At 49.0% G+C, this 27105-nt stretch overlaps 1 protein-coding gene across 1 annotated transcript in view; it reads right to left on the reverse strand.

The window, feature by feature from the left end:
* IFFO2 (intermediate filament family orphan 2) overlaps nucleotides 1–27105 on the reverse strand; it is a 69222-nt gene that overhangs the window by 26496 nt on the left and 15621 nt on the right. The gene's annotated exons all lie outside the window — the stretch shown is intronic.

Genomic DNA, 27105 nt, shown 5'->3' on the forward strand with positions numbered 1-27105 from the left:
TCAAAGATCCCATCCCAGGGGTCCAACCCCTCAAAGATCCCATCCCAGGGATCCAGCCCCTCAAAGATCCCATTCCAGGGGTCCAACCCCTCAAAGATCCCATTCCAGGGGTCCAACCCCTCAAAGATCCCATTCCAGGGATCCAGCCCCTCAAAAATCCCATTCCAGGGGTCCAACCCCTCAAAGATCCCATCCCAGGGATCCAGCCCCTCAAAGATCCCACTCCAGGGATCCAACCCCTCAAAGATCCCATTCCAGGGATCCAGCCCCTCAAAGATCCCATCCCAGGGGTCCAACCCCTCAAAGATCCCATTCCAAGGATCCAGCCCCTCAAAGATCCCATTCCAGGGGTCCAACCCCTCAAAGATCCCATTCCAGGGGTCCAGCCCCTCAAAGATCCCATTCCAAGGATCCAACCCCTCAAAGATCCCATCCCAGGGATCCAGCCCCTCAAAGATCCCATCCCAGGGATCCAGCCCCTCAAAGATCCCATCCCAGGGATCCAACCCCTCAAAGATCCCATCCCAGGGATCCAGCCCCTCAAAGATCCCACTCCAGGGATCCAACCCCTCAAAGATCCCATTCCAGGGATCCAGCCCCTCAAAGATCCCATTCCAGGGATCCAACCCCTCAAAGATCCCATTCCAAGGATCCAGCCCCTCAAAGATCCCATTCCAGGGGTCCAACCCCTCAAAGATCCCATTCCAGGGATCCAACCCCTCAAAGATCCCATCCCAGGGATCCAGCCCCTCAAAGATCCCATTCCAAGGATCCAGCCCCTCAAAGATCCCATTCCAGGGGTCCAGCCCCTCAAAGATCCCATCCCAGGGATCCAGCCCCTCAAAGATCCCATTCCAAGGATCCAGCCCCTCAAAGATCCCATTCCAGGGGTCCAGCCCCTCAAAGATCCCATCCCAGAGATCCAACCCCTCAAAGATCCCATCCCAGGGATCCAACCCCTCAAAGATCCCCTTCCACTGTCCCAGGGTGTTCCAGCCTGGCCTTGGACACTGCCAGGGATCCAGGGGCAGCCTCTGGGCAGCCTGTGCCAGCCCCACCCTCACAGGAACAATTCCTTCCTCATTTCCAACCTAAATTTCCCTAAATTTCAGTTCATTTGATATTTGGCTGCAAACGAGGTGGGAAGTTTTTGGTCCAGGAAGAATCAGGGAAGTTATGTCAATCAAAAGTGTTAGGATTTCCCACTTCAGACCAAGCAGTCCATGTGTTTCTGTGCCTTCTGTACCCAAATCCTCACTGAGCTCCATGTCCCTGCCTCTTCCCAGCCCTCCAGCTGCCAGGAGAACAAGTCCCCGAGTGCTGGGGGTGCCAGGGAAGGAGACAGAGCTGAAATTGTTTAATTAAAGTGGCTGAGGTCATCATGGGGCTCTGAGCAGCCTGGTCTATGAAAGGGAGTGAAATAAAATGACTTTAAGGCTGTTGCCAACCCAAATCCTTCTGGGGTCCTACAATTATTTTTATAATTGTATTTTATATTGTATTTTTATATTGTATTGTATTGTATTGCATTGCATTGTATTGTACTGTATTGTATTGCATTGTATTCCATTGTATTGTATTGTATTGTATTGTTTAGGGTTTTTTAAAATTCTGTTTTCAAGCACTGAAACCCTTTACAGCAAACCCCAAATGTGACAATTTTAACTGGAAACATTCTGGGAAAACGCTGATACACCTCCACAGACATGGGCATGGTTTGAGTCTGGCAGGAGAGGGAAAGCCAAGCGTGTGCCCCTCTTTGAACAGGCACCAGCCTCACAGATATGTGTGCTCAGCAGAAAGATTTTTAAATGTAGGGTCTGATGAAAGAATAGAGATAGGAGCAAATTTTGATATAGAAGAAAAGAATTGTGAGCCAGTCTTACTGGATAACCAAGGAGGCAAAGGGTGTGTTGGTCAGAAGGGGTTTTTATGGCTTAGAGAAAAGGATAAACACACCTCAAAAAAAAAGATGTTTTTACCAAGCAGAAAGACAGCACAGGCAAACAAGTCAGCCAATGTGGCAAGTAGAAAAAAGGTCTCAGAATTTTCCACTGCAAGAAATCTAAAAAACAACTTCTAGCTTAAACTGTAATGTACTGACTTTTAGTGACTGGAGAACAGTACCATGAATATGGTAATTACAGTAGTTATGATGGGCTATAGATAATAGTTAAGGTATAGATTGGTTCTACTGTACTAAGATGCTCAGCAAAGTATATAATTGATTGTAACTAAAATTAAGTTTAAATTAAACTTTAAATTAAAATTAAGGTGTCCAGGCCTGCCTGCAGCTGGAGCTGACAGCTGCGGGCACAGCTCTGTCACCCACAACCCTGGACTGCTGTAACCTCTTGGGTACAATAAACTGCATTTTGGGTACAATAAACTGCATTTTGGATACAATAAACTGCATTTTGGACACCCACCTGGAGTCCCACATCTCTCATTCAGGCTCTTACACAGCAGGACTTGTTGTGCATCTTTTTACCAGCATGGATTCACTGCCAAGCAGGGGAAAATATTTAGGCTGCAATTTGCATTTGTCACCAAACGTTGCAGCTCGGATTTCCGTGCCCTGGGTGGGTTTGTACTAATTAATGCACATTGCTATAAAAATAGCAACTTTGCCTTTCTAATATCAGAGGCAAAGAAGGTGAAATTAATTAAAGCAGGCAATTATATTGGCAATGAGTGAGCTGCCTGTCCTGTTCCAGGGCAATCATCCCTCCTGCCTCTGCTGCCAGTGGATGGGAGTGGAGCAGACGCTGCAAAAATTGATCTGCTGCTTCTCAAGGGTTGGACTCCTGGCAGGAGGGAGGGACGCTGGCTGCAGGCAGCCCTCCTGCTCAATTCCTGCCTCCTGCCCCTGCCTTCTGCAGAGGGAGAGAGGGATTTTTGGAGAACGTCACCTCTGTGTTTTCCCTGACTCTGCCAAAAGGCAGCAGAAGGGATTTGAGTTCCTCTTTGAGTTCCTCCCCAGCCAGGGCAGCTGCCACAATTACACATCCCAACCTCCTCCATCCTGCCGGCAGCCCAGCAGCTCCATTTCTTTCCTTGGTGCTTCTTGTAGAGATTTACAGCTCTAATTCCTGCCCAGCAAACCCAAAGCAGTGCCTCCTTCAGGACAGGGGGAAAGTGCCACCTTCCACACACCCCAATCCCTGTGTTTCTCTTAATTACAGCAACAACAAAACCATCAGTGATTTTTAATCAGTTCCAAACAGTTTTTTTAAAGTTCCTGCCTGACTGAAGGGAATTTTCCCAGGTCTGGCAAGGAGAGTCCTGCTAATCATTAATATCAAATTCTTAACCCCAGAGCACATTCCTCCCACCCACCACCAAGCTGATTAACCTCATTTACCAGCTCAAAATGCCAATCTTACTTTCCCCTCACACTTAAACCTCGGGAGAATATTCCCAGTGAGGAGAGGACGGAGCCAGGCAGGGGGTGACAATGGAGAGGAGGATTAATTGTGCATCTCAACTTCCAGGGAGGTGAGACAATAAGAAGATTGCTCATTCTGTGATCATCCTGTGTTTGCTGCAGCACAGCCGACTTTAAAGGGACCTTGGCAGCTGTGCTGCTGCACATTCCCAAAACCCAGGAGCCAGGGCACTGAGAGGATGCTAATTATGGCTCTGCTGCCTTTATTATTCACCACACTCCATGATTCCCCTGGTCATTTACATTAATCAGTATTTCTCTCCTCAGCTACCATCTGTAACCCCAGCAGGCTGTGGGTGCCCCTGTGCTGCTCCCTGGCACACAGAACCGGGGGTGCAGCCCAAAAATGCCACAGAGGGAGCCAACAGCTCAGGAGCTGCCTTCAACCCAAGGGAGAGGGGAGCAAATCCATCCCAAGGGAGAGGGGAGCACCTCTACCCCAGGGGATTGGGGAGCACCTCCATCCCAAGGAACTGGGGAGCACCTCCATCCCAAAGGAGAGGGGAGACCCCCAATTCCAAGGGAGAGGGGAGCATTTCTATGCCAAGGGAAAGGGGAGCACCCCCAATTCCAAGGGACAGGGGACCAGCCCCAATCTCCAGGAGCTGCCTCCATCCCAAGGGAGAGGGGAGCACCCCCAGTCTCAAAGGAGAGGGGAGCACCTCTAATCCCAAGGGAGCACCTCCAATCCCATGGGAGAGGGCAGCATCCCCAATTCCAAGAGAGAGGGGAGCATCTCCAATTCCAGGGGAGAGGAGAGCACCCCCAATCCCAAAGGAGAGGGAATCACTCCAATCCCAAGGGATTGGGGAGCACCTCCATCCCAAGGGTGCACCCCCAATTCCAAAGGAGAGGGGAGCACCTCCAATTCCAATGGACTGGGGAGCACCTCCATCCCAAAGGAGAGGGGAGCACCTCTATCCCAAGGGATTGGGGAGCACCTCCATCCCAAAGGAGAAGGGAACACCTCCAATTCCAAGGGAGAGAGGAGCACATCCAATCCCAAGGGAAAGGGGAGCACCTCCAGTTCCAAGGGAAAGGGGAGCACCTCCAATTCCAAGACAGAGGGGAGCACCCACAATTCCAAAGGGAGAGGGGAGCAAATCCATCCCAAGGGAGAGAGGAGCAAATCCATCCCACAGGAGAGGGAAGCACCTCCATCCCAAAGGAGCATCTCCATCCCAAGGGAGCACCCCCAATTCCAAAGGAGAGGGGAGCACCTCCATCCTAAGGGAGCACCTCCAATCCCAAGGGAAAGGGGAGCACCTCCAGTTCCAAGGGAGAGGGGAGACCCCCAATTCCAAGGGAGAGGGGAGCAAATCCATCCCAAGGAAAAAGAGAGCACCTCCATCCCAAAGGGAGAGGGGAGCACCCCAAATCCCAAAGGAGAGGGGAGCACCCCCAATTCCAAGGGAGAGGGGAGCACCTCCAATTCCAAGGGACAGGGGAGCAGCCCCAATCTCCAGGAGCTGCCTCCATCCCAAGGGAGAGAGGGGCACCTCCAGTCCCAAGCAAAAGGGGAGCACCTCCATCCCAAAGGAGCACCTCCATCCCAAGGGAGCACCCCCAATCCCAAAGGAGAGGGAATCACTCCCATCCCAAAGGAGACGGGAGCACCTCCAGCTCTGCTCAGCAGGAGCTCCCTGATCCCTGAGGGTCCCTTCCAGCCCAGGAGCCCCCAGATCCCACAGTTCTGCAATAGCCAAATTCCTGGGAAGCAGCAGGGGCTGAGCTGCTGCTCCCCAAGCACGCCTCATTTCTTGGCTCGCCTGCAGCAATTGCAATGGTTTCCAGCTGCATCCAAAAATCCTCTTCTGACTCAGAAACGCTGCCGTCCAAAGCTCCCAGACTTTGAGGCTTTTTATTACATTTTTAGTTCTTTCTTCTAAAAAAAGCTCAGCGACATGAATTTGTTCATGCCTAAGCCAGGCTTTTTTATTTTTTTTCCCCCTTCTTTCCCACCTTCCAAGGACGTGTCAGTCCCATCCAGCCACAAATAAAGGGCAAGCCTGACTTTTCTCTGAAGCCCTTTTTTTCCCAGATGTGACACATCACATTCTCACATTCCAGGGCCATTCCGTCACTCCTTCAGCCCTGCCTCGCTGTCTGAGAGGAGAACAAAGGGAGCCCGGCAAGGACAAACCCCCGGAGCAGGCAGGATTAGCAGGGCTCCAAGCAGTGCCCTTGTACAGCTGAGTCACAGCACAGCTCTGCACAGAGATGGACACACCTCGGGATAACAGTCCTGAAAGCTTCCCCGGCTTCTCCAGCCTCGGTGTGCATGGGATTGCACCGAGCCCTGTGCTGGCACCAGCCCCAAAACGCTTTGCCACCGATGCCTCAGGTTTAGATTTTCTAAATTTTTCTAGATTTTTAGTTTTTCAAATTCTGTGCTGATATTTCGGGTTCAGCTTTTCTATTTTTCAGATTCTGTGCTGATATCTCAGGTTTAAATTTTCTGCTTTTCACATTCTGTGCTGCTTTAGTGTGCGGGTCTGGGCTCCCATCAGGGCATGGTGAGCTCTGCACAGAGCAGGGAGACAAAACAATTCCTGCTCTGCTGGCACCAAGGACAAATGATCCAAATCTCAGCCCAGGAGCACAAACACCGTGGGATGGAGAGAGAAAAACAAGGATGGGACTGCATGGGGTAAAGCTGGAATGGGACAATGAAGTCCAAGATGCAAATGGAGCAGAACTTATAAAAGTGAGAGACCCCATGAGCGGTTGTGTATTTTGTGACCATTTTGGTTCATTTTGTACCATTTTGGTTCATCTTGGGTTCATTTTGTGCCCATTTTGGGTTCATTTTGTGCCATTTTGGTTCATCTTGGGTTCATTTTGTGCCATTTTGGGTTCATTTTGTGCCATTTTGGTTCATCTTGGGTTCATTTTGTGCCCATTTTGGGCTCATTTTGTGCCATTTTGGTTCATCTTGGGTTCATTTTGTGACCATTTTGGGTTCATTTTGTGACATTTTGGTTCATCCTGGGTGCAGCCCCGGCTGGGCTCTTGTGCTGCCCAAGGTGGATCCACTGAGGAGATCTGTGACGGTGTCACAGGGGTTTGAGGATGAGGGAAGACACGAGGATCTGACTCCATGTTTTAGAAGGTTTGATTTATTATTTTATGATATATATTATATTAAAACTATACTAAAAGAATAGAAGAAAGGATTTCTTCAGAAGGCTGGCTAAGAATAGAAAAAGAAGGAATGGTAACAAAGGTTTGTGGCTCGGACTCTCTGTCCAAGCCAGCTGGGCTGTGATTGGCCATTAATTAGAAACAATTAACATGGGTTAATCAAAGATCTACCTGTTGCATTCCACAGCAGCAGATAACCATTGTTTACATTTTGCTCCTGAGGCCTCTCAGCTTCTCAGGAGGAAAAATCCTGAAGAAAGGATTGTTCATAAAAGATGTCTGCGACAGAGATCCTTTCAATAAATCCCTATTTTATCCTTTAGCTCTGTCCAGTCTCTGTTGTAGCTCAGCCTTCCCAAGGCATCAGCAGTGCCTCAAAAGCCCTCTCAAGGAACGGGATCCTCTTTGTTTCTGAGTGCCATGTGCAGCTCAGGAATGTCCGGTTTTCGGCTGTTTGAAGGGCCTGGAAAAGCCCGGGGTGGCCTTGGGGCAGCCCGCGTATCAAAGGACGAGAAGAGGCTTCAGTTCTTCTTTCGGTTTTTATGTTTATTAATTGTTTATCTAAAAGATTTTCTTTCGGCCCGACAGAGCTCTGCTCAGCAGCCAGCCATGAGCACACTCTGTAGCCCTCCGGGCGGTCACCTATCTTTATACCCATAGTTACGTGTACAATATTTATCATTTTTCCCCAATACCTTTTACCCTTATTAACCAGTGCACTTTTAGTAATGACCAATCCCAAAGTGCCACCATCACCACAGAAGATGGAGGAGAAGAAGAAGAAGAAGAAGGACAGGACACGCCCCAATTCCTCCATCTTACTTCTCTAAACCCCCCTGTACAGAAATCCTAAACCCTGTGTTTCACCCTCTAATTAACCAATCCCTTCACCATTCACCCCGGTGAAACCCTCCTGTCCTCATACAGGTGTCGTCTCCTGTGTAGGGTCAAAGTCCAGCCACCAGACACTTCTGGAACATTCCAGGACTCCCGAGCCCCCCAAGGGTGCTCTCGGTGACACCTCAGTGCTGAGGTGCTGAGATCCCACACAGGAACACAGCCCAGGGAAGGGCAGCAGATTCCCAAAAAGCCCTGTGGAACAGCAGATCAGCTGCAGACAAGTCAGCCTTGCAGAGAGCTGCTCAGTAATTGCCTTTTGCAGGGATCTGAGATGCCTGGGTTGATTTAACCAAGGAACGAGGCGCTCACAGGAGGCACCAGGTACAAACACGCCGGGCTCAGAATGGGTTTGCTCAAGGCAGAAAGGCACAAACAGAGCAGCTGAGCGCCAATGATGCCCGATGGTATCGGCTGGATTATTCCTTCATTAAAAATATCCCTCCCTCAAGGAATAAACCATTCAGCAAGTCATCCTAATGACAAAGTATTTATTCCATAAGTAAACTCTTCAGGAAGACCCTTTTTTGAAGGGTTGTGGAGGGAAGAAAATCCCCAGAAAGAGGGATGGGTGGGTGGGATGGGATGGGATGGGGAGGGGATGGGGAGGGGATGGGGAGGGGAGGGGAGGGGAGGGGAGGGGAGGGGAGGGGAGGGGAGGGGAGGGGAGGGAAGGGGAGGGAAGGGAAGGGAAGGGAAGGGAAGGGAAGGGAAGGGAAGGGAAGGGAAGGGAAGGGAAGGGAAGGGAAGGGAAGGGAAGGGAAGGGAAGGGAAGGGAAGGGAAGGGAAGGGAAGGGAAGGGAAGGGAAGGGAAGGGAAGGGAAGGGAAGGGAAGGGAAGGGAAGGGAAGGGAAGGGAAGGGAAGGGAAGGGAAGGGAAGGGAAGGGAAGGGAAGGGAAGGGAAGGGAAGGGAAGGGAAGGGAAGGGAAGGGAAGGGAAGGGAAGGGAAGGGAAGGGAAGGCTCCAGAGCTTTCAGGTTTAAGTCCACAAGGGGAAACTGAAGCGCTGGTTTGAGCAGTACCCATGAACTGCCCATGGAGACAGGAACAGCTCCCAAACACCAACCCCCACATCATTGAGCACCCCAGAACTGAACCATTGCAATTCCCTGCCCACCCCAGCGTGGCACCAGCTGCCCCCAGCCCTGCTCTCCTGGGCACAGCATGGATGCCCCCAAGGCCGTGCCCTGCCCCAGGACCAGCCTTGTGCTCCCACCCTCCCCAGTGGGGCTGGGCTGCTCCAGGGCCTGGGGGCACCCACAGGAGCTGAGCACGGGGCTGTGCCCACAATGGCACCGGGTGGCACTCACAGGATCCCTGAGCATGAGGCCATGCCTACACTGGCACCATGTGGCACAATGGCCTCAAGCACAAAGCCCTCTTTGTGCTGGCACCACGTGGCACCCACAGGAGCTCCAGGCACGAGGCTGTGCCCACAATGGCACTGTGTGGCACTCAGGGAGCCTCATGAGGCCATGCCGGCACTGGCACTGTGTGGCACACACAAGAGACTGAGCACAAAGCCCTCTTTGTGCTGGCACCACATGGCACCCACAGAAGCCCCAGGCACGAGGCTGTGCCCACAATGGCTCTGGCTGGCACTCAGAGGAGCCTGAGCATGAGGCCACATCCGTGCTGGCACTGTGTGGCACTCAGGGAGCCCCATGAGGCCATGCCCACACGAGGCCATGCCGGCACTGGCACTGTGTGGCACGCACAGGAGACTGAGCACAAAGCCCTCTTTGTGCTGGCACCACATGGCACTCACAGGAGCTGAGCACGAGGCTGTGCCCACATGAGGCCATGCCCACGCTGGCACCCTGTGGCACCCAGAGGAGCCCCGAGCATGAAGCTGTGCCCACGCTGGCACCACCTGACCCTACGCTGCGCTGGCACCGTGTGACCCACACTGGCACTGTGTGACCTGAACTGGCACTGTGTGACCTGAACTGGCACTGTGTGCCCACACTGGCACTGTGTGCCCACACTGGCACTGTGTGACCTGAACTGGCACTGAGTGACCCACACTGGCACTGTGTGACCCACATGGCACTGTGTGACCCACATGGCACTGTGTGACCCACACTGGCACTGTGTGACCCACATGGCACTGAGTGACCCACACTGGCACTGTGTGCCCACACTGGCACTGTGTGACCCACACTGGCACTGTGTGACCCACATGGCACTGTGTGACCTGAACTGGCACTGTGTGCCCACACTGGCACTGTGTGCCCACACTGGCACTGTGTGACCCACATGGCACTGTGTGCCCACACTGGCACTGTGTGCCCACATGGCACTGTGTGACCTGAACTGGCACTGTGTGACCCACATGGCACTGAGTGACCCACACTGGCACTGTGTTACCCACATGGCACTGAGTGACCCACACTGGCACTGTGTGCCCACACTGGCACTGTGTGACCCACACTGGCACTGTGTGACCCACACTGGCACTGAGTGACCCACATGGCACCGTGTGACCCACATGGCACCGTGTGACCTGAACTGGCACTGTGTGACCCAAACTGGCACTGTGTGCCCACACTGGCACTGAGTGACCTGAACTGGCACTGTGTGACCTGAACTGGATTTCATTTTAAATAAAGAACTCTCTGAAGGCTTCTTTACTTCCCATGGAATCCCAGAGTGGTTTGGGTTGGAAGGAGCTCAAAGATTATCCCATGGCACCCCCTGCCATGGGCACGGGCACCTTCCATCACCCCAGGGTGCTCCATGCCCTGTCCAGCTGGCATTGGGCACTGCCAGGCACAGGGCAACCACAAACTCCTGGCTCTTGTTAAATAAAACAAGAGAGCAAAAGAAAAAAAACCTACAAAAAACACACCAAAAAAATCCCCAAAAAAACCCAATAAACAACAAAAAAAAAATCAAAATAAATGAACAATTCACCATTCTCTGATTTTAGAATCCTTGCCCAACAGATCATTTTCCTCCCAGTTTTCATTTTGCACTAAATGAAACATAAAACTGCACCAACCAATTAGATCCTTCCCGATTGCTACCTCTGTCTAAACGAGCATTTTGAGGGTGCAGCACAGCACAGGGATTGCTCCTGATTATCCCAAGCACTGATCATGCTGATCCCACATGCCCAAGCTCGTTGAGGCAAATGAAATGTTGCTTGATGAGCTCCATGGAGAACAGATTAATTTAATGGCAAGGGCTGATTCCATTAGAGCCTGGCTGCCACAGAGGATGCAGCGCTCAGGGAAGTTGTGGTGCTGCCTCTTGCAACACCCTCTCACTGAAGATCTTCTGCCAAAAACCATTCCAAGCATCCAAATTCCCAAATACCAGAGCTGTGGGGGAGTTTATCCCTGAGTCTGTGGTGACACTCAAATCTTTGCAGAGCAAAAATCCCCAAACATCAGAGCCATGGTGGAGTTTATCCTGACTTTATTGTGAGAAATCAAATCTCTGCACAGCAGAACTTACCAAATATCAGAGCCATAGGAGAGTTCATCTCTGAATCTTTATTGTGAGACATCAAATCTTTGCAGACCAGAACTTCCCAAATATCAGAGCCATGGGGGATTTCCTCCCTAAGTTTACTGTGAGACACCAAATCTCTGCAGAGCAAAAATTCCCAAACTTCAGAGCCATGGGAGAGTTCATCCCTGAGTCTTATTGTGAGAAATCAAATCTCTGCCCAGCAGAACTTCCCAAACATCAGAGCCATGGGGAAGTTCATCCCTGAGTCTTTACTGTAGAGCAGAATTTCCCAAATACCAGAGCCATTGGGGAGTTTATCCCTGAGTCTGTGGTGACACTCAAATCTTTGCAGAGCAAAAATCCCCAAACAGCAGAGCCATGGTGGAGTTTATCCTGAGTTTGTGGTGAGAAATCAAATCTCTGCAGAGCAAATCTTATCAAACATCAGAGCCATAGGAGAGTTCATCTCTGAGTCTTTACTGTGAGACACCAAATATCTGCAGAGCAGAACTTCCCAAATATCAGAGCCATTGGGGAGTTTATCCCTGAGTTTGTGGTGACACTCAAATCTTTGCAGAGCAAAAATTCCCAAATATCAGAGCCATGGGAGAGTTCATCCCTGAATCTTTACTGTGGGACATTAAAACTCTGCACAGCAGAACTTCCCAAACATCAGAGCCATGGTGGAGTTTATCCTGAGTTTATTGTGAGAAATCAAATCTCTGCAGAGCAAATCTTACCAAATACCAGAGCCATAGGAGAGTTCATCCCTGAATCTTTACTGTGGGACATCAAATTTCTACAGAGCAGAACTTCCCAAACATCAGAGCCATGGAGGAGTTCATCCCTGAGTTTATTGTGAGACACCAGATGTCTGCAGAGCAAAAATTCCCAAACACCAGAGCCATGAGAGTGTTCATCCCTGAGTCTTTACTGTAGAGCAGAACTTCCCAAATATCAGAGCCACTGGGGAGTTTATCCCTGAGTTTGTGGTGACACTCAAATCTTTGCAGAGCAAAAATCCCCAAACAGCAGAGCCATGGGGGAGTTTGGCCCTGAATCTCTGTGGTGAGAAATCAAATCTCTCCCCAGCAGAATTTCCCAAATATCAGAGCCATAGGAGAGTTCATCCCTGAATCTTTATTGTGAGACATCAAATCTGTGCAGACCAGAACTTCCCAAACATCAGAGCCATGGGGGATTGCATCCCTGAGTTTACTGTGAGACACCAAATCTCTGCAGAGCAAAAATTCCCAAACAGCAGAGCCATGGGAAAGTTCATCCCTGAATCTTTACTGTGGGACACTGAATCTCTGCACAGCAAAACTTCCCAAACAGCCATGTGAGAGTTCATCCCTCAGTCTTTACTGTAGGACACCAAATCCCTGCAGAGTAAAATTTCCCAAATATCAGAGCCATGGGGAAGTTTATCCTGAATCTATTGAGTCTATCTCTGCAGAGAAATCAAATCTCTGCAGAGCAAAAATCCCCAAACAGCAGAGCCATGGGAGAGTTTATCCTGACTTTATTGTGAAAAATCAAATCTCTGCCCAGCAGAACTTCCCAAACATCAGAGATATGGGAGATTTCATCCCTGAATCTTTATTGTGAGACACCAAATCTTTGCAGACCAGAACTTCCCAAATATCAGAGCCATGGGGGAGTTTGTCCCTGAGTCTGTGGTGAGAAATCAAATCTCTGCACAGCATAACTTACCAAATATCAGAGCCATGGGAGAGTTCATCCCTGAATCTTTATTGTGAGACATCAAATCTTTGCAGACCAGAACTTCCCAAATATCAGAGCAATGGGGGATTTCATCCCTGAGTTTATTGTGACACACCGAATCTCTGCAGAGCAAAAATTCCTAAACATCAGAGCCATAGGAGAGTTCATCCCTGAATCTTTACTGTGGGACATCAAATTTCTACAGAGCAGAAGTTCCCAAATATCAGACCATTGGGGAGTTTGTCCCTGAGTCTGTGGTAAGAAATCAAATCTTTGCAGACCAGAACTTCCCAAATATCAGAGCCATGGGGGATTTCATCCCTGAGTTTATTGTGAGACACCAAATCTCTGCAGAGCAAAAATTCCCAAACATCAGAGCCATAGGAGAGTTCATTCCTGAGTTTGTGGTGACACTCAAATCTTTGCAGAGCAAAAATCCCCAAACAGCAGAGCCATGGGGGAGTTTGTCCCTGAATCTTTATTGTGAGACACCAAATCTCTGCAGAGCAAATCTTACCAAATATCAGAGCCACGGGAGAGTTTATCCCTGAATCTTTATTGTGAGAAATCAAATCTCTGCCCAGCAGAACTTCCCAAACATCAGAGCCATGGTGGAGTTTGTCCCTGACTCTCTGTGGTGAGACACCAAATCCCTGCCCAGCAGAACCTGCCCCCTTTGCTCTGCTCCTGTGGGGTGTTTCCCCATAAAGTTTAATATTAAAGCCTTCCTCCAGAGCTGGGCTCTACTTAAAGCAGCAAGCAAACCTTTGAACAGCATTTCCTTGTGAAGAAAATTGCAAAAAGGAGTTACTCCAGAGGGAAACATTGCCTAATTACAGCCCCTGATTACAGCCAGCGAGGCAGATGCTGCAGCCTGTCAGTGGAACCACAATAAAAATCCTCTGCAGGTTCCTTTGTGTCTCCTCCTGCCCACACGGGCTGTTCAAACAAACCCACCTTTAATGACACCAACATCAAGTAAAAGCAGCAGCTGTGCCTGCATTCCTGCAGAGGGAAAATTATGGGGCTGTGAGCAGAGCAGGAGGAGGCAGAGGGGCAGTGCCAGCCTGCAGAGTCACCGCTGCTGTGTGAGCCATCCCTGCGCCACAGAGCCTGCCAGGCTGCTGGGGAACGGGAACAGGAAAGCCTCAGAAATATGATGGTCTGGGAAAAGATTTTGAGCATATGGAAATTATAAATGAGATTGAAATGAAAGCAAGCTTTGAGATCCCTCAGTTACTGAACAACTGGAAAACAATGGTGTGGCTGCTGAAGGTGATCCCCTTTTGATGGAACAACACCCTCTGCTTGCAGACAGGCCCAAGGGGCAGAGCAGACCCTGCAGTTTGGCAGAAGGGCCCAAAGAGGAGTTTTTAGAGCCAGGACAGGTCTCAGTGTGACCCTGGCAGCAAACCAGGGCTGTCCCCTGACTGCCACACCTGGAAAGCCACCCCAGCCAGGCTGGCAGCCTTCCTAAGGATTGCTCTCAGGGACACACACCTGAAAAAAAGGAAAGAAATCCCTGGGACACCACAAGCATGTTGGGGAAGATGAAACAGGAAAGCCTTATAAATATAATTACTTGACAAAAGATTTTAAGAATATGGAAACTATAAGTGAGATTGAAATGAAAGCAAGCTCTGAGATCCCTCAGTTACTGAACAACTGGAAAACAATGGTGTGGCTGCTGAAGGTGATCCCCTTTTGATGGAACAACACCCTCTGCTTGCAGACAGGCCCAAGGGTCAGAGCAGACCCTGCAGCTTGGCAGAAGGGCCCAAAGAGGAGTTTTTAGGGTTTAAAATGTAACACAGCGTGGTAATGTAATGATTTTTACAGGCTGTATGGAAATGCTGTAGGATTTGTATATTGTACTAGGTTGGTTAGAGAAAATCAGAATATTCAACACAGAAAGTGATTTATTGTATTGGAACGAGAACTTCGCTCTCTTACCCCTTTTACTCTCTTTCCCTCTCCTCCCAGCCCTGCTCCAGCTGTGTTTGGCAGCTCCCAGCAGGGCCCTGCACTTGGCCCTTTGCAATGAACCCCAAGTTCCAGACCTGGCTGCAGAGATCTCCCATCTCCATCCATCCCACCCCCCAATGCTCCCCTACCCAAGCCCCCCAGGGCCAGCCCCCCAGCAGCACCTGCTGGAACACCTGAACCCAGGGATGCTCCATCTCCTCCCCCAGCACCCAGACAATTCCCCATTTTTGGGAAAGGCTGATCCATCCTGTTGTGCAGCACTGATCTGTGCCATGAAACGTGTCCGTCTGTCCCGACTGTCCTACCCCTGCTGTCACTCCTGCAGGAGGGCAGTGCTGCAGAGCCCTCTGAGCCCTGCAGCAGCTCAGATCCCTCTGCCCAGCCCCGTGCACAGCAATGCATCCCCAGGGACACGAGGAGCTCCCTCAGCCCCTGCCTTGGAACCCAGCACATCCCTCTGGCTGTCCAGGACCCCAGAGACCCTGGCAGAGCCCAGAACACCCCTGGGTTTGATTATGACCCGTGGAGCAAATTACCAACCTTATATAAAGATCTGCAAGCCACAACAGTTTAGGTGGAATATTAGTGAATTTATCACAGGGTGGAAAAATAGATTTTGGGGTTTTGGGTATGGGGGTTCAGGAGGAAAGATGGAGGGATCTGGGCATGTCCAGCCTTTCTCCTTCTTCTTCTTCTTGGCCTCCATCTTCTGCTGGGATGGTGGCACTGACAGATTGGTTTAGAGTAGAAGCTCACTGTCTAACATAGGTGATAGGTATTGGAAAGTAATTGTAAATATTTTACATGTAATTTTTAGTATAAAAAGATAACACTGCCCTGGGGGCAGGCAGAGTGCCTGGGACTGCCCTGCTGGATGGACCTGGGCAGGACAGGAGAAAGAATATTATAGATAAGATACAATAAACAACCTTGAGACCGAGAAATGAAGAGCTCTGACTGCTTCTTCAAGCACCAGGCTGGAAAAAGTGACTTTGTAACACATCTCAGGGTCACTGTGAGCAGCAGAGACCCCAACACCTGCCCAGCACAGAGGTGAGGCTGCTCTGGGGTCCCAGTGTGCTCCACACTCTGGGGTTGTGGTTGGTAATTGCTGCCCCCAGATGTGCAGGGTGTCTCTGTTTCAGCCTGCACAACTGAAGAACGAGTCTGGACTCTTCACTTTTCAGTCCTGAAGTTGTTTATTAATTCTTATCTATAAAATTCTCTTTCTGCCCAGCCAGGATCTGCTCAGCAGGGCAGCCACAGGCACTCTGTGTTGTCCTTTTATACTGCAAACTACATATAACATATTTACACTTAATTCCCAATACCCATCACCTGCGTTAGTGCACTTCTACTCTAAACCAATCCCAAAGTGCCAACAGCACTGCAGAAAATGGAGAACAAGAAGAAGAAGGAGAAAGGCTGGACATGCCCAAGTTCCTCCATCTTGTCCCCATAACTCCCATACCAAAAATCCTAAAATCTACATTTTCACCCTGTGATCATTTTATTGTTATACTATTCGAACCCCTGTGACTTTCATGTCCTCATACAAAGCTGGCACCTTGCTCCAGGGGTCACAATCACACCCCCAGGTGCTCTGGGCTGTGCCAGGGTCTCTGAGCCCCCCAGCGGGGTCGTGGCCACTCTGGACACCCAGAGGGATGCGCTGAGCTCTGACACCACACAAGGGAGGAAACCCCCAGGAGATCCCCTGGCCTTGCACAGAGCTGCTGATGGGGAACTGAGGTTTGCTCAGTCTCACACCCAGCCAAGGGAAGGAAAATCTGATCACTGTCCTGGTGTCAAAGCCATTCCACAGGAGAGTCCAGGGCTTCTGCAAGTACAAGTCTGGACAAAAAAGTTTTGTTCAATTCAGCTTCTTCTTTCTTCCCTTCCTAAGCCCATTCCTTACTGTCCTGGAGAGAAAAATCAGGGTGAAGGCAACAGAACCCAGCCTGATTATCATCACTGATGTTCCTACTCCACAGCTGTAAATGATTTTTAACATTGTTTTCCATGAGGATTGTCCAAAGCCACAACTCCCACCCACGATGGCCACGAGTGCACACTCCTGAGGAGAACCATGGACATTAATTCCTTAGTTAGTTCCTTCCCAAGGTTTCATGGAAGCTCACAGCACCTGTGCACTGCAGCCTGGCCCTTGTGCTGCTCCATCCTGAGGAGCAAAACCACAAAAGGCCTCTGCCTGTGCAGTCTTTATAAATAAAATATCCACGCTCAAGAAACTGGAGTGTAATTAAAAGTACATTTTATCACACCTCCCACCGTTGTGCCATGGCAGGAACACAGAGTTTCCTGCACAGAGAGGATCTGGGGTTAGGCACAAACTGCTCTGCCTGAAAAGGCACCCCAGGTGTGCAGAAAGGCTCAGGCTGGAATTTGTGATAAGGGAGACAGAACAGAGACACAATGAGAGCTGAACTCTGCTTTCTGCCTCTTCCCTGCACATCTGTGCCCACCCTGAACCACAAGAAATAACAGACCAGGCTGGATTGGATTTCCCAGAATCCCAGCATGGTTTGGGCTGGGAGGGACTGTTACAGAGCTTGCAAGGGTGGCAGGATGGAGAGAGAGGCGAGAAGGTTGACTTCATGTTCAGAAGGCTTGATTTATTATTTTATGATATATATTACATTCTTACTATGCTAAAAGGAATAGAAGGAAAAGCTCTCAGAAGCTAGCTAAGCTAAGAATAGAAAAGGATGAATAACAAAGGTCTGTGTCTCAGCAGAGAGCGAGACCCAGCTGTGCCGTGAGTGGTCAGTAAATCTAAAATTCACTCCAGACCAATCCCAGGTGCACCTGTTGCATTCCACAGCAGCAGATAACCATTGTTTGCACTTTGTTGCTGAGGCAGCTTCTCAGGAGGGGGGAAAAAACCTTAAAGAAAGGATTTTAATGAAAAGATGTCTGTGCCATGGGACCTGAGAGCTGATGCAGTTCTGATCCCATCTCCCACTGCCCCGGGCTGCCCCAAGCCCTGCTCAGCCCAGCCTTGGACACTTCAGGGACCAGGAATCCTCAGCCTCTCTGGAACCTGTGCCAGGGCCTCCCAGGGAACGACTTTTCCCCTCTATTTTACCCCTGGCAGGCTGCAGGCAGAGCCAAGCCTGGTTTTTATTTTCCCTCTGCACCAGCGACTTAAAATTCATTTTTCACTGCTGTCAAAACCTTGCTGACGGTGTTTACAAGCCCTGAACAAATGCATGGCCCTTAAGCACGAACAAATCATTCTGCAGTGGGCTCTGCTGCAGTTCCTGACAGCTGAAATGCAGGTTTGGGGAGGCAGAGCTGCCAGGGAAGGGGAGAGGGATTTATCCATTGCCAGCCATTTCCTGGGACTGCAGCAACCCAGAACTGCTCCCAGCAAAAGAACCCGGTGGGAAAGAGCAGCCTGGGAAAGGTCTGCAGGGCCTCTGCTGGGGGAGAGGGAAATCCCTGGGAAATCAGGGAAAAGCAGCCAAGAGAACAAGCACAAACAAGGCCACAATGAGAAAAACATCAATGGGAACACTGGACAAAAATATCAGTGGGGAAAGGGGAAAATGGGCAGCACAGAGAAGAGGAAACTCTCCAAAGCCAGATACCCCTAAAAAGTTAAAAAAAAAAGGGAAATATGGTGATGAACTTTAAACTCTTAATTTCTGAGACTGCCCCTCGTTTGTTTGAGACAGCCTTGCAGCACCCCAGGGACACGTGAGCTGCCAAAAATCTGAATTAGCCAATTATTTTTTCCCTTTCTCTATACAGACTTTGGCTAACAGCAAAAGGCAAGTTTAAACTGGGCACATCCTGGGTTCAGGCTGGGAGGATGGCATCACATTTATCTCATTTCCAAGGCTTTCTCCTGTGCTGGGAACAAGTGGGGAACAGAGAGGGAAAGGAAAATGGTTTGGGTTGGATGGCACCTTAAAGACCCTTTACTCCAACCCTGCATGGAAGGGAGAGGGGAAGTTCCACAGAACTCAACTAAAACTGGGAAGAAATCCCATTTTTGCAGAGCCCCAGCAGCCTCTGCACCACACTCTGATCAAACTTCTCCCCAAAGAAAACCCCCTGCATTAACACACATTTATTTACATTTCTTTTCCAGCTCTGCCTCTTGACAAGCTGCAATTCCATGGGATTTAGTGTGGGTGCATTCAGGTGTTTTGTCCCAACACTGTGGCACAGGCAAATAGCAAAAACTGCTGGGAAAATCCAGCTGAATAAACTCACTGATGACCAAGCTCCTTGAAGAAAATACTACCAAACCTCAGCAGCAATGCCTTAGAATCATTAAAGCTGCAGAGGATCCTGGACTCCTACAAAACTTCAGCAAAGGAGAGAGATCTGAGCCTGAAGAAAGCATTGATTTAAGCCAATATTTTTAAACTTCCCACAGAAGTCCCAAACCCAGCTATTCTCTGCTGAGCCTGAAGAAAACATTGATTTAAGCCAATATTTTTAAACTTCCCACAGAAGTCCCAAACCCAGCTATTCCCTGCTGAGCCTCAAGAAAGCACTGATTTAAGTAAATATTTTTTAACTTCCTGCAGAAATCCCAAACCCAGCTATTCTCTGCTGAGCCTCAAGAAAACATTGATTTAAGCCAATATTTTTAAACTTCCCGCAGAATTCCCAAACCCAGCTATTCTCTGCTGAGCCTGAAGAAAACACTGATTTAAGCCAATATTTTTTAACTTCCTGCAGAAATCCCAAACCCAGCTATTCTCTGCTGAGCCTCAAGAAAACATTGATTTAAGCCAATATTTTTAACTTCCTTCAGAATTCCCAAACCCAGCTATTCTCTGCTGAACCTGAAGAAAGCATTGATTTAAGTAAATATTTTTAAACTTCCCACAGAATTCCCAAACCCAGCTATTCTCTGCTGAACCTGAAGAAAACATTGATTTAAGCCAATATTTTTTAACTTCCTGCAGAATTCCCAAACCCAGCTATTCCCTGCTGAACCTGAAGAAAGCATTGATTTAAGTAAATATTTTTAAACTTCCCACAGAAGTCCCAAACCCAGCTATTCTCTGCTGAGCCTGAAGAAAACATTGATTTAAGCCAATATTTTTAAACTTCCCACAGAATTCCCAAACCCAGCCATTCCCTGTCCCTGAGAAGCTGCTCTGTGTTTCTCTCTATGGCATGCAGGGGTTAAATTTCACTGTGAGGCCCAGGCAGCCCCAAACAAACCAGAGGCAGGAGTTGGATGCCTTGAAGGAGTTTTCCTGCCAACCCTGAAGAGCAGGGCAGGAAGAAGAAGCCCATCCACTGCTTTTGAATCCCATTTCACCCATGTGATGCTTGGGATGGCTGCCTAGAACAGAGGCTAAGCAAGATTAAGAGAATAAAAGTGAATATTTATGAAAGGCCTTCCCCAGATACACCTTGGGCAGTCAGAGGCCTCCAAATGGACAATGGGCACGAGTTTTTCAGACAATTATAAATTTTTAGCCCCATTTGCACATCAGGGGTTAATGCTCCAATTACAGCTTCAGGTGATGAAGTCCACAGCATGGCACAGAATGGCACAGCATGGCAAAGCCCAGCACAACATAGTACAGAATGGCACAGAATAGCACAGAATAGCACATAATGGCACAGCATGGTACAGAATGGCACAGAATGGCACAGAATAGCACAGCATGGCACAGAATGGCACAGCATGGTACAGCATGGTACAGAATGGCACAGAATAGCACAGAATAGCACAGAATAGCACAGAATGGCACAGCATGGCACAGAATGGCACAGAATGGCACAGCCCAGCAAGGTACAGAATGGCACAGCATGGCATAGCACAGCATGGTACAGCACAGCAAGCATGGCATGGCACAGAATGGCACAGCATGGCATGGCACAGCATGGTACAGCAGAGCAAGCATGGCACGGCACAGCATGGTACAGAATGGCACAGCACAGCATGGCACAGAATGGCACAGAATAGCACAGAATGGCACGGCACAGAATGGCAGAGAATGGCACAGTACAGCATGGCATGGCACAGAATAGCACAGAATGGCAAAGTACAGCATGGTACAGAATGGCACAGCACAGAATGGCATAGAATAGCACAGAATGGCATGGTACAGAATGGCACAGAGTGGCACAGCCCAGCATGGCACAGCATGGCACAGCACAGCACATGTTGTTTACAAGGCAGCTCCCAGCAGAACTGGAGCAGTGCTTGGATGGGGGGATCTCTGGGAATGGGATCTCTGGGAATGGGGGATCTGGGAATGGGGGATCTGGGAATGGGGGATCTGGGAAGGGGAGATCTCTGGGAATGGGGATCTCTGGGAATGGGATCTCTGGGAATGGGATCTCTGGGAATGGGGATCTCTGGGAATGGGATTTATGGGAATGGGGGAGCTATGGGAATGGGGGATCTCTGGGAATGGGATTTATGGGAATGGGAATCTCTGGGAATGGGGGATCTCTGGGAATGGGATTTATGGGAATGGGGGATCTCTGGGAATGGGATTTATGGGAATGGGGGAGCTATGGGAATGGGATCTCTGGGAATGGGGGATCTCTGGGAATGGGATTTATGGGAATGGGATCTCTGGGAATGGGATCTCTGGGAATGGGATCTCTGGGAATGGGGGATCTCTGGGAATGGGGATCTCTGGGAATGGGGATCTCTGAGAATGGGGGATCTGGGAATGGGATCTCTGGGAATGGGGGATCTCTGGGAATGGGGATCTCTGGGAATGGGATCTCTGGGAATGGGGGATCTGGGAATGGGATCTCTGGGAATGGGGGATCTCTGGGAATGGGGATCTCTGGGAATGGGATCTCTGGGAATGGGGGATCTCTGGGAATGGGGATCACTAGGAAAGGGGATCTGGCTGAGGATCTTTGGGAAGAGGGGATCTCTGGGAATGGGGATCTCTGGGAATGGGGGATCTATGGGAAGGGGAGATCTCTGGGAATGGGGATCTATAGGAATGGGATCTCTGGGAATGGGGATCTCTGGGAATGGGGATCTCTGGGAATGGGATCTATGGGAATGGGATCTCTGGGAATGGGGATCTCTAGGAATGGGATCTCTGGGAATGGGATCTCTGGGAATGGGGATCTCTAGGAATGGGATCTCTGGGAATGGGGATCTCTAGGAAGGGGGATCTGGCTGAGTCATGGGATAATGGCTGCAAAATCCAGCCTTTGTTTGGGGATATTTGGAAACTGCCCCGTGCTCCTTGGTTATTGAAATGGAATAAACCAGCAGGAGATGGGCACGGGCATGCCTGCACTAAGTGTAATAGGAAAGAAATTGGAATTTAAAAAATTAATAAAAACATTACAAAAATCTTATCCCAGCCTCCAACAGAGCTTTGATAATTTGCTAAGATGCAGGGTTTGCCCTCCATGCCCTGGAACCTGGTGTTAAGCAAATGTTTGTAGGGAATAAAATCTCTTTGCCAGCTGCCCCCAAACATGAGCTGGAGCCCCCTGCCCTGGGGACGTGACTGCCCCATGCCCTGAGCTCCCAGAGCAGGGGTCCCACCCCGCTCCATCGCCCCCCACTGCAAACTCTTCTTCCTTCACCTCCCCCTCAGACCATGGGGATCTTAGGGGATCATAATCTTAGGGGAACAGAACCTTAGGGGAACATAAAACACCCAAAAATCCATCCCACAGGCCCTGAGGGGCACTGCCAGCACCAGGAGCCTTGGCAGGACTCACCTCAGAGGCCAAGCACCCCAAGAGCTTTGAAATAAAATCCAGAACACAAAACTTGGCTTGATTTTCAAGGCTCTCCCTCGCCTCTCTAAGTAGCATGAGAAGAACCCGTATTTTTCCACATCTACCTGTATTTCCCCTTCTCTCACCTTCCCTTCTTATTTTACCCTGAATTCTCAGTTCCTTTTTCTGGTTTGTGTTATGTTTTTAATCCCCAGACTGCAGGAGACTTCCAGAGCTGACACAAACATCAGCACAGGGGAGGGATCTTGGGCAGGAGCACAAAGAACGAGAGAAACAAACCCCACAACAAGCCAGGTTTGAAATCCTAATGAAGAACACGCTGTAACAAAACAGAATAATCCCCCCCTGCTCCAGCCTGGCAGCCACTCTGAGGAGCGACCTAAGAGCGTGCTCCAACACACAGCATCACCCTTTTAAAAATACATTTGTGTTTTTATGGTGCTCAGGACATTTCCTTTGTCATTTCTCACCTCCTACTGCCACTGAAGCACTGAGACTTGGCCAAAGCTCTGGCAGCTCACACAAGCAGCTCCAGCAGGGATTTCAGGCCATAATAAGGTCTAAGCTGTCGGAAAGTCCAGGCAAACTTGTGTGGCATGTTTTTCCTTTCCCTGCCCTATAAACAGCCCCTGGAAGCTGTGCTGGAGGCTGCCAAGGCGGCACAGAGCATTCCCTCAGCTGCTGCACATGACTGTGGGCAAGGCTCCTCCATCACAGCCCCCAGCACTGTGGCCAACAGGAAAGCTTGCCCATGTAGGGTGAGGATTGTTTTGTTTCACAACTCGTTTTGTTTCGCTGCCTGGTGACTGCAGGGCTGCCTGGTGGAGAGGGGAACGTTTGGGGGCTGTGGGGCTCCTGCTCTCCAGGCAGAGCTGGCATTCCCTGGCACTGGAATTGCTCCCACCAAGGTCTCTGGTGAGGATGGTGAGCCAGGACAGGCCTCAGTGTCACCCTGGCACCAAACCAGGTCTGCCACACCTGGAAATCCATCCCAGCCAGGCTGGCAGCCTTCCTAAGGATTGCTCTGAGGGACACACACCTGAAAGAGAGGAAAGAAGTCCCTGGTGTGACGGTGTCACAGGGGTCTGAGGGTGAGGGAAGAGAGGAGGATCTGACTCCGTGTTTCAGAAGGCTGACTTATTATTTTATGATATATATTATATTAAAACAATACTAAAAGAATAGAAGGCAGGATTTCATCAGAAACCTAGCTAAGAACAGAAAAAGAAATAACCATAACAAAGATTTGTGGCTTGGACTCTCTGTCCCTGCCAGCTGACTGTGATTGGCCATTAATTAGAAACAACCACATGAGACCAATCCCAGATGCACCTGTTGCACTCCACAGCAGCAGATAATCAATGTTTACATTTTGTTCCTGAGGCCTCTCAGCTTCTCAGGAGTAAAAATCCTAAGGAAAGGATTTTTCATAAAAGATGTCTGTGAAACCCTGGGATGGCACAAACCTGTAGAGGAGGATGAAAGAGGAAAGCCTTATAAATATGATTGCCTGACTAAAGATTTTGAGAATATGGAAACTATAAGTGAGATTGAAGTGAAAGCAAGGTTTGAGATCCCTCAGTTACTGAACAATGGGAAAACAATGGCATGGCCAGCTGAAGGCCATAGTTACCCTGTTCTTTTAAGATTTTCTAAGCCTTCTGATGTTGACATTCTTGTAGTGAACTTTCTCACACATTTTCTGTAAATAACTCATTGTTTTGCACTCCTTTATAGAAGAAGAGAAAGTTGATAGACTGTTAGTCTGTCCAGTGTCATTGGAGAGGTGGCACTGTCACCCTCCAATCCACTGTCACTTTTGGAAAACTATAAATGTTAGTCAGAAAATAAACTTCCCTTTTTTCTTCACCTTGAGAACAGCAGAGTGAGCTTGTGTTCTTTCGTGTCCTATAGCTACATCCCCCTTTTGATGGAACAACACCCTCTGCTTGCAGACAGTCCAAGGGTCAGAGCAGACCCCACAGCTTGGCAGGGCCCAAAGAGGAGTTTTCAGGGTTTAAAATGTAACACAGTGTGGTGATGTAATGATTTTTATAGGCTGTATGGAAATGCTGTAAGATTTGTATGTTGTACTAGATTGGTTCGAGAGAAATAGAATATTCAACACAGAAGAAGATTTATTGTATTGGAATGGGAACCTCGCTCTCTTATGCTTTTGCTCTCTTACCTTTATTCTCTTTCCCTCTCATCCTCTCTGCCCCTCTCCAGCTGTGTTTGGCAGCTCCCAGCAGGGCCCTGCACTTGGCCCTTTGCAATGAACCCCAAGTTCCTGACCTGGCTGCAGAGATCTCCCATCTCCATCCATCCCACCCCCCAATGCTCCCCTAGCCAAGCCCCCCAGGGCCAGCCCCCCTCCCACCATCTGATGGAACACCTGAACCCAGGGATGCTCCATCTCCTCCCCCAGCACCCAGGCAATTCCCCATCTTTGGGAAAGGCTGATCCATCCTGTTGTGCAGCACTGATCTGTGCCATGAAACGTGCACGGGCTGAGCTCAGCCCTCAGCATGGAACCTGCACAAGGCTCAGAACGCTGGGGCTCCACATCCTCTCTCATCAAAGGCTTTATTTACTTTCTGATTCCCTGAGTAAGTGCTGTCTATAAATAGCCCTCCCTGCCCAGCCACACCGCTGTTATCACCTCAGTCACTGGGAAAGGCCCTGATAAGACCAAGTGATAATAGATCAGGATCACCCTTCTGTGGAAAGGAACCTGCTGGAATTCATTTCCATTCTTCTCTGCAGCTCTTCAGCCTGAAGCAGCAAAAATAATGGAGTGCCCATGCCCTCCTCACCTTGTCTTTGGGTTTATCTCCCTCTTCACCACATCCTTTAAGAACCAGCCTCAAATCAGAGCCAAACTCAAATCTCAGAGCTCAGCTCACCCTAATCTCTGTCCCAGCCCTAAATACTTGTACTGAACCTACTACAGAACAAAGAAAACAATGAGATAAAGCTTATCTGCTCCCAGGAGTCAGGAGCACAGGAATACACACCTAGGGCACAGCAAAGCCCCCAACACTGCCCTACACGTGCATTATCTCTGTGTGAAGAGCTTTATGACCTTTGGAAAAGTAAATATATTTAAGTGCAGCTTTTATGTGCATTGTGGAGGTTCTGACCTCAAAAGAAATAAACTTTTCTTCAAGGGCTCCGCTGCCACTGGAGGGAATGCACAGCACTCCTACAGAGCTCCTATGGATCCATTATCTGCATTCCCAGAGTTTTACTGCCTTTGAAAATGGAAATATATTGAAGGGTAGCTTTCATGTGCAGTGTCAGGGCTGTAAGAACATGAGGATTAACCAAGGGAAGAAATAAAAAGCTCTTCAAGGGCTCCGAAGACACTTGAGGAACACACAACACTCCCAAGAGTGCTCCTGTGGATCCATTCCCTTGTCTGCATTTGAAGAGCTTGATTACCTTTGAAAATGTAAACATATTTTCTGTGCAGTGCCAAGACTGTAACAACACAAATGTTAACACAAGGTAAGAAATGAACTGTTCATCGAGGGCTCCCATGGCCTTGAGGAGCTCTATAGTGCAGAGCTCCTACAGATCCACTCCAATATCTTTATTTAAAGAGTTTTACTGCCTTCACAAAGGTAAAAACATTTAATGTGCTGTGCTACAATTGTAACAACACAAATGTTAACAGAGGGTGAGAAATAAACTGATCTCCAAGGGCTCCCATGGCCTTGAGGAACACCCAGGAGCTCTATAGTGCAGAGCTCCTATAGATCCATCCCCATATCTTTATTTAAAGAGTTTTACTGCCCTCACAAAGGTAGAGACATTTAATGTGCTGTGTTACAATTGGAACAACACAAATGTTAACAGAGGGTGAGAAATAAACTGATCTTCAAGGGCTCCCATGGCCTTGAGGAACACCCAGCACCCCTGCACAGCTACTACAGATCCATTCCCACATCTGCATGGGAAGAGTTGCATTTAAAGAGTTTTAAATCTGCATTTAAAGAGTTCTACTGCCCTCACAAAGGTAAAGATATTGAATGTGCAGTGCCACAATGCTAACAACACAAATGTTAACAGAGGGTAAGAAATAAACTGCTCTTCAAGGGCTCCCATGGCCCTGAGGAACACCCAGGAGCTCTATAGTGCAGAGCTCCTATAGATCCATCCCCAAATCTTTATTTAAAGTGTTTTACTGCCTTCATAAAGGTAAAAACATTTAATGTGCGGTGCTACAATTGGAACAACACAAATGTTAACAGAAGGTAAGAAATAAACTGATCTTCAAGGGCTCTGATGGCCTTGAAGAACAACCAGCTGTTACACAGCTCCTACAGATCCATCCCCATATCTGCATGGGAAGAGTTGCATTTAAAGAGTTTTAAATCTGCATTTAAAGAGTTCTACTGGCCTCACAAAGGTAAAAACATTTAATGTGCTGTGCCACAATTGGAACAACACAAATGTTAACAGAAGGTAAGAAATGAACTGTTCTTCAAGGGCTCCCATGGCCTTGAGGAACACCCAGGAGCTCTATAGTGCAGAGCTCCTATAGATCCATTCCCATATATTTATTTAAAGTGTTTTGGTAAAGATATTTAATGTGCAGTGCCACAACTGGAACAACACAAATGTTAACACAAGGTAAGAAATAAACTGTTCTTCAAGGGCTCCCATGGCCTTGAGGAACACCCAGCACCCCTGCACAGCTCCTACAGATCC

This window comes from Zonotrichia albicollis, chromosome 25 (genome assembly GCF_047830755.1).
Source record: "Zonotrichia albicollis isolate bZonAlb1 chromosome 25, bZonAlb1.hap1, whole genome shotgun sequence".
Classification (NCBI taxonomy): domain Eukaryota; kingdom Metazoa; phylum Chordata; class Aves; order Passeriformes; family Passerellidae; genus Zonotrichia; species Zonotrichia albicollis.